The 8,153-nt window shown below is 45.6% G+C and overlaps 1 long non-coding RNA gene across 1 annotated transcript; it reads left to right on the forward strand.

Annotated features, from left to right (window-relative positions):
• Positions 1–5,423: 5,423 nt before the first annotated feature.
• Positions 5,424–7,187, forward strand: LOC134167419 (uncharacterized). The gene is made up of 4 exons (XR_009966179.1): positions 5,424–5,695; positions 6,015–6,156; positions 6,303–6,405; positions 7,070–7,187. It is a non-coding gene; the product is annotated as an uncharacterized LOC134167419 (long non-coding RNA).
• Positions 7,188–8,153: the final 966 nt, after the last annotated feature.

An 8,153-nucleotide genomic window follows, 5' to 3' on the forward strand; every position in this document is an offset into this window, starting at 1 on the left:
ACATTCCTCTAGGCAAAAACACAGTTCAAAAGCTAGCAAAAAGGAATTCCCAGAGCTGCAGGGGGACAGAGGGGGACTACAGGATACAGAGTCAGTGAGGCAAAAGGAAATATTCTAGTGTAATCAAGCTGTAAAGGCTGACTGTTAAAACATGCCTATCCCATCTACCTTGGCAAGAGCACCAGTGTAAGCTGTACTAATTCAGCTGGGAGGGAGGTGAGGACTTCCTTAAAGGCAGCGTGACAAAGACATGACACCAAAGCTGGCCTTTCATGAACCTGCTGCAAGATGCAGCAAATCCATTTTATACAGCCCTGCTGAATGGACAGCTGTGTATGTTCATATCACAGCACTCTCACAAGAAAAAAGGAAAGGAGACATATGGGAACAGTACTTCGCCCAAATTTTGGGTTGTTTCACGTTTTATTTTAAGGAACAAAGTAATAAAGACATAGTAGTACAAATAAAAAATGTAAAATACGACTTTGAGAAAAAATGTAAAATATGACTTTGAGTTGACCTAAAGAGGATATGGGATATGGACAATAAATAAAATATTTCTGAAACTAAGGAATAAATCTCGCTCTGGGAATTCTCAGGGAGGGGAAAAAGCATTCATAAAAATTCACTCCTGTCTGAGCTGCAGCCCTGAACCTCCCATGCACTAGATGGGAGACACTGATAAATCTAGGAGGCCAAACGTGCCAACCAGCTCATATGTTTTCAGTGAGCAATGACAGGGAGCCAAATTGCTTTACTCCGATTAGTGAAAGTCCTCTGACTGCAAAATACACTGTGTGAAAAAAATATTGAGTTTTAGTTTGCTGACACATCAATTTAAGAGAATTATTGCTCTCACATAGAGGCCAAAACATGTATCTCCCTTCATGTATGTGCAGTAAAAACTAATTGCCAACTTTTATGTAGGGGCAAAAGGGGAGGGAGGGCTAGGAACGGTATCTTTCAGACCTGTGGCAGCATGTTCTGTCTCTCACATGTTATCTCAGTGGTAAATTACTGGCATTTTATTTTATTCCCATGGACAAAACAAGCTCTCCGTAAACAGCATATGCATGACACACATTTTTTTAGCTGCCTTTTCTCTAGAGAAGTTTCCAGAAAGCTGTTTCATCCAGCTTCTGAGCCATAAAGTCTCACAGATGGCAAAAGAGACCACTCATCTGAAATCCATGACTAGACTGTCTCCTGCTGCGGCTTAAATTTTGCTTTCCTTTCAGAATTAATTTGGGGGCAGTGGGGGAAGCTGGATGCCAAGGTGCTTGGGGTATGTTGCCATTTCAGTGCCCCGTCCAAGCGGTTTTTAAGCCCTGTCATGTGCTGGAGCTGATTCAATTATGCTATTTCCTGATTTGCCATGATGCTCCCCTCACTCAGAGGAAGGGGGGCTGTGAGTCCTACGCACACTAATACCACTCAGACAATAGGCATGCAAAATTGATGTTCATGCAATATCTTTAAGTCTCCAGAGATTTGTATTTTAGCTATTGCACGAAATGCTTCGCTTCCATTGCCTTTCTCATTCACCTTTGTTTCCCAGCTCACCGTCTCATCTTCCATGTTGGCTGGGGCTCCTGACTGCTGCAGGTTTCTTCATTGCATATTCAGGAGATCTACTGGTGCAAAGCAACTCATTTTCACCACCTGAAATTCACACCGTGAAGGCAGAAATAATCAAATATTTTGAAAAAAACTGGCGAAGCGAAACACTGCACATTAATTATTGTGATAGTTATAGGATAATTATTAATTATGCTTTCCAGCAATTCCTCCCTAGTATTTCGTTGAAATCTTCAGCTTGACACAGAAATTTGTATAAACTCTTCTAATGCAGCATTTTACAGTCAAAATATATAGTTTGCTCCTGGTTCTGCTGGAAGGTTTTTCTCTGCAATAAAAGAAGGACTAGCCCTCCCTAGGATGAGGAAAAAGAATTTACACAGCTTACTACTCTGGTGCTACCTGTGCCAAAACCAGAAGAAGAAAGAGGAAACAAAAATGGAGTTTTCTAATCCCAGCTTTCTCTTATCCCCAGTCATTTTGCCACTTCTCCATTTTCTCACAGTGGACTGCCTTTGATTTGCTTTCACATAAAGGCCTAGCTGACAGACAACTGTAAGAACAAAGGGGCCCAAACAGGAGAGGAGACTTTGGGGAGGTGCCAGCCATGAGGAGGAGGGGATGGCTTGGACCCGGCAGGGGAGACAAGAGGGTTGAGGAGGCTGAGAGCAGGGCAGTGTTGTGCACAGGCAGTAGGCAAATGAGAGGTAATGGCAGAGAAGAGGGATGGAAATAAATGAGATATGAACTGCAAGGAAAGGTGAGGGTAAGGATGTAGAGTCATGGGGTGTCTTATTGCCTAGCCAAAGAGAAGACACTGAGAGAAGCAGGATGACCTGCCTGCATGAAGGAACAGCCAGGCTAAGTGGAGCTCCTTCTGTGCCTGCTAAGGCTGAGCCCTGATCGATAGGTCTTGGTTAGATGTCCCTGCTGAAGGGTAGTAAGATCCATGAAGGAAGTATGAAAATGACTTTAGGAAACATCTTGCACCTTTCCAATGTATTTGAAAAGGGATGCAGGACATGCACCCTCACAGCACACTTCTCATGGCTGGGGAAACATGAGGGTTCCTCTAGGCCACCCTGTGATTCTGCCCTTGTGCCTGGGGTTTCCAAGCCAGTGCTTCCCTCTGTGGGGTTGCTCTGAAGACACAGGTCTCAAACTGGGGGCAGGTCACTCAGGAGAGCAGGCACAGAGCTGATGATAGGGAGGGAAGTGGAGAAGTGCTGTGGAAATGCTACCAAGCCTTCACCTCTCCTCTTCTGGGTCTCCCAACTCCAGCAGCTGTTTGCTTTGTGTTACTAGAAGACAGAGAAGAGCAGGACCAAAGGCTCAATAGGGGTGGAGGCGTGCCCTCCTTGTGAGGGCTGGCTCACACTCCTCATCTGATGAGTTATGGCAAGCATATCTGCATTTCATTTCCCCTGGGGAAAGTCCAGCCTTGCTGGCTAGGATGCGAGTGAGAGGGAACAGGGCCTCAGGACACTCAGGACAGAGAAGCCATGAATGTATGTCAGTGTGACAAGGAGCTGCGGAGGCAAACAGGAGAGGATGAGCAGGCAGGAGGCAGAGACAGGGTACAAAAACCTGCCACTGGGGAGATCTGTGGAACAGCTCTGAACAGGGTTGGGGCTGACATTGCTGGACTTCAGGATGCAGCAATACTTCAGCTGGGTACTAGATAACATGGGTTGTTCTGCATAGGGGAAACCTGAAGGAGCTGGAAGCAGGCAGGCAAGTGTTTGGGATAGACCAATGCATATTAGAAATGCATGCATGGGAGGAAGCCAAAGTACTGCAGGATTACAAAAAAAAAAAAAAAGAAAAAAAAAAGAAAATATTTAAGTTGTTTTAGAGCCACTACTTGACATAGCTGAACAGCTTTCAAGCATTCAGAACCTTAACGGCACTAACAGAAATGGAAATTTCTTAATGACAGCGTTTCCTACACAGTCCTTTACCATATAAGAGATGCATAACAGGAGCTAGGCAATCTAATGGAGATTAACTGCTCAAAATAAAAAATAAACCCCACAACACTTCTGCACAGCACTGACTGCTGCCTTAGCTCCCCATCCTCTGGCAGCTTCCCAAACACACAAGTTCATACCGTGAATGCTGAATTGGAAAAGCTGGAGGGCAGAGCTCTCGTGAAAACCACAGGGGGAGAGCATACATGAAGGAAAACCTTTCTGCATGACAGGATTTAAACTAGAAGGTACTTCTACTGGGGAAATAGCCCCACATACCAAGGCTGAGCCAGGGAAAATATGACCTCGCTAGAGTGTTGATTAAACCTACTGTAATCCAAAGAAACAGCAATTTGCTACTTAATTGTAGCCAGTCACAAAAGGAAAGAAAAAGAAAAAAGGAAACAGTAAGAGAGTATTTCCTCACTTTTAAAATTTTTGTTCATGGTGACTCATTACTCATGCACGGTGTAGGTATTCATTTAAATAATAGACAGATACCTACCTCCAGGTACAGAATCGGGCATGCTGCAAAATATGTAAACAAATTAAAGCTGGGCTCAGTGCCCAGGTAAGAAAGCTCACCAAACCCAAACAAGCCAACCGCAAAAGCTCAGTTCTTAGCAAAAGAGAAGAGTTCCAAAATGTTTGAGGTATGAGAGTAAAAAGCTGTAATGCTTTTTTACCTGACTGGAAATGTCTGATTAGTGGCATTACATCAGCCGATGTGTCAAGGTTTTCTTATGATAAGCGCTGTACAACTATAATAGTGAGAGATGGCTCTTGCTGCCTACAAAGAAGAGGCAGTCAAGTCATAGGAGAGGAATCTGAGATTTAAAGAAGGTATGGGATTTGGCGCAAGTTGCGCACAGAGCCAGGATCAACTACATACTGCTTTCCTCCCAGTCCTGAGTTCAGAGAACACTTCACTGCTGAGGTTCATGGCTTGTCTCCTGAAATCCAGCATGGTATATTAAATGTAAGCCTGACCTTCCTCCTATGACCTCATACTGTTCCTTCAAAGTCAGCGAAAGGAAATTCAGGGCTGAAGTCTGAATCTGTTAAGGACAGGGTTGGGAAGAGATGAGGAAAAAAAAACCTTTGCAAGAGATTTCTAGTTTGAGAAAAATCATTCTGGACAGAAAGCAAGGACAATTTTGTATCTGTCTTATTTGCCTTGGAAGGACATGACAAAGCAGAAGTCACTCAACAGCCTCAGGCCTGGATAATTAAAACCTTTATATAATACGAGGTAAAAGAGTAAACAGTCCTTCCATGGTGTTGTGGTTTAACCCCAACCCGCAGCTCAGCTCCACACAGCTGCTCACTCCCCTGCTGGGGAGTCAGGAGTCCCCCTGTGTTGGGGTCAGGAAAAGAACCAGAAAAGTAAAAGTGAGAAAACTCGTGGGTTGAGATAAAGACTCCTTAATAGGTAAAGCAAAAGCTGTGCACACAAGCAAAGCAAACTGAGAAATTCATTCACTGCCTTCCATCAGTAAGGCAAGCATTCAGTCATCTCCGGGAAAGCAGGGCTCCATCACATGTAATAGTGACTTGGGAAGACAAACACCATCACTTCAAACATCCCCCCCATACCTTCTTCCCCTAGTTTATATGAATATCATAAACCCATATGTTATGGGATATCCCTTGATCATTTGGGTCAGCTGTCCCGGCTTTGTCCCCTCCCAATTCCTTGTGCACCCCCAGCTGGTGGGGTGGTGTGAGGAGCAGAAAAGAGGGCTCTGTGTAAGCACTGCTCAGCAGCAACTTAAACCATCCCTGTATTACTAACTCTGTTCTCAGCACAAACCCAAAACATGGCTTCATACCAGCTACTATAGGGAAAATTAACTTGGTTCCAGCCCAAACCAGCCTGCACAGCATACTGAATTCAAATGCCCCTTTCCCACTTGCACCTCAGGGTTGTAGGTTTTTCTCAGAGCATCTTGAACAGATAATCAGAGCGTGCTGACATTCAGCAGTAATCAATTAGCGCCTACTTTAGATTAAATTGAGAATATGTAAATTAGGCTCCTCATCAGGCACCACAGTCAACATTTCAGAGACACTCACTGTGCTCTGAACATATCAAACAGATGAAATGCAGAAGTTGTTCCAAATCCTGTTCCAAAATGGGAGGCCAGGTGGGCTATACCAACTATTTAAGATTACTTTTTTCTGGTTTTGTTTCTGACCTTTTTGTCATATATAATATGACACATATATAATGTTACTTACACATGTAATATGATAAAATGCAGCACTTACAAATTAACACAAGGATTCTGGCTCCTGAAAGGCACATTACACCGTTCCCCCTCGTTTTCCTTTGGTCCTTCCAGTGAAAACACAGCCACCACCAGGTGTCAAGAGCTTATGCTGGTCCTGGCAATGCTTGGGATAATTACACTTTGTTTCATAAAAAGACAAAGAGGATAAGCCTTGGTGTTATTCCTCTCCCAGTGCCACAGCATCCACACCTACTGTTTAGCTAAGTTTCTGCTGGACGCAGCCCAGAAGTCCTATGTTTGTACGTATTCAATGGAAAAGACCTGCCAATGGAAGAGGAACCGCCTCTTTCTTGAGACACTGAGCAAGGAGCTTGGTGAGAATGGTGTAATTATTCTTACTGTTGGGAATTTTTTACCCACCTTCATAGCAAACTTTCTGTCAGACCCTGTCTTGGGTCAGTCTGCCTGACCTCTCACTATGAATTAAAAATGCTGATTCTTCACTACTCCCCTTTCACAGGACGCACCCCCAGCTGATCACATTTGGAGAAAGAGACAATAACTGGACTCCTCCTAGAGCAGATATTGTAGTTGGTGCTCATTAAAAAGAGCCTCTAACCTGTGTGAGGATAAAGGCAAGCATGGATGTGTTAAAAATACATGTATTTGAGTGGTTTTTCTATATCCTCTGTCTCTGAAGATCATCACGTATACAGAGGGGCTTTTCTTCTGGGTTCTGAATGCATATGATTGCCACAACTATAGGAGTTTTGCATTTCATTCTGACTCAACAAAAGCCGTATGATTCAGCCTCCCCCACAATCCCCCCATTATATTCTAGGTGAGCTTGCTCCTCTAGAGACCAGTTTGTCATTTTTGCTCAAATGTATTCCATTTACATAACTCATAAGGCATTAGCAAAAATGTACCCCTCAAACCAAGGCACACTCGCGCATATATATCCGTATAAAGCTGTCACACCGTGCCTACAACAGCATAACAATGTACAGCGGAGAGATGCTGCTGGTCCCGCAGTTTGTTTTTGTGATTAGCAGGCACAGCACAGACCCAATAGATATTAGCATGTCCGGGAAGCACTCACGATAAATTGCAGAGCTACTAATAATTTAGATATTTTTATGACTGTTCAGCGGTGGCTAATTTCGCCTAATAAAACCCCATTAAGTTGCTGCCTGGCCCTCTCCCTTCCTCCAAGTCCCCGAACGGGACTCATATGCTAATTGCAACCAGTCTATGCTAATTAGACCTCATTTCCATTTCTTAAAGAGATAAGCACTGCCTTGTGCCAACCCATCACTCAAACGTCCCACCTTTGCCGCAACCTTTCCGTCTGGCTCACGCAGAACCGCGATAAGCCGCCGCTTTCCGCCCCACAGGGACGGGGGGGTCCCTCAGAAGGGGGCGGGCTGCCGGCCGGCCTGACCTGCCCTTCCCGCCTCTTGGTTCGTCGCTTGGGGCATATACAAGGGTCTCAGTATGCGAGGGAGAAAGATAGCGAGCCAGGGCTGCGGCGGGCTCGGAGCCGGCAGTTCCCCTTCCCTCAGCGGAGGAGGAGCAGCCCCAGCCCACTCCTCCTGCTCCTCTCCCTCTTCTCACGCCCTGGCACCGCTCCTTCCCGCCCGCCCGGCCTTCGCGGGCTCATTAGAGCTTCGGGGAAGCAATCAGGAGTTTATCACGCTTGAAGGGGCGGCGAGCATCCTTGCGCTGCCTAATGTGATTTCGCGGCACCGCAATGGAGTCAGAATTAGATCCGTATTAAAGACCGGTTAGCGGGGAGAGAGCGCAAGAGCGAGCGAGCGAGGCAGGCAGGCAGACAGACGCTGCTCGGCTCTGGAGGAGCACAAGGTGCTTTCTCAGCTGCCGGCTGCAGTACCACCATACGCTCTGCTCAGGGGAGGATGACCTTCAAATCCCTGGGATGAGGCTTGTCAGGGTTTCCAGGCCCAATACTTAAGAATTCAGGCAAATTTTATGCTCCATGTCAAGCCAGCAGCCTTCCCTCGCACACTCAGGATCAGAGTCTGAGCTCGCCGGCACCACCAGGGAAGAAATCATGCCTCAGAAGTTCAGAGGGCAGCTCCCGTGTTACACCAGTGCCAGTTCAGAGCAGTGCCACCAGCACAGGGAGACTCAACGGGGAGTCTGGCTGAGCGGTTCATCAGCACATACCTTTCTCTCTACAAGGCATCTCTTGAAATTATTTAGAAATGACATTTCCCCTCCGCCCTTCCCAGGAAGCTAATTGTAACATTTTACTGTTTGAAAAAAGACAATTGTGAAGTCAAAGGAGCTGGGAACATTAGCGATGCCATTGTTTGAAAAATAAGCAGTCTCGAAACATCATTTGCAA

This window comes from Pezoporus occidentalis, unplaced genomic scaffold (genome assembly GCF_034315485.1).
Source record: "Pezoporus occidentalis ecotype Australia unplaced genomic scaffold, CSIRO_AGI_Poc_V1 ctg288, whole genome shotgun sequence".
NCBI classification, from domain to species: Eukaryota; Metazoa; Chordata; class Aves; order Psittaciformes; family Psittacidae; genus Pezoporus; species Pezoporus occidentalis.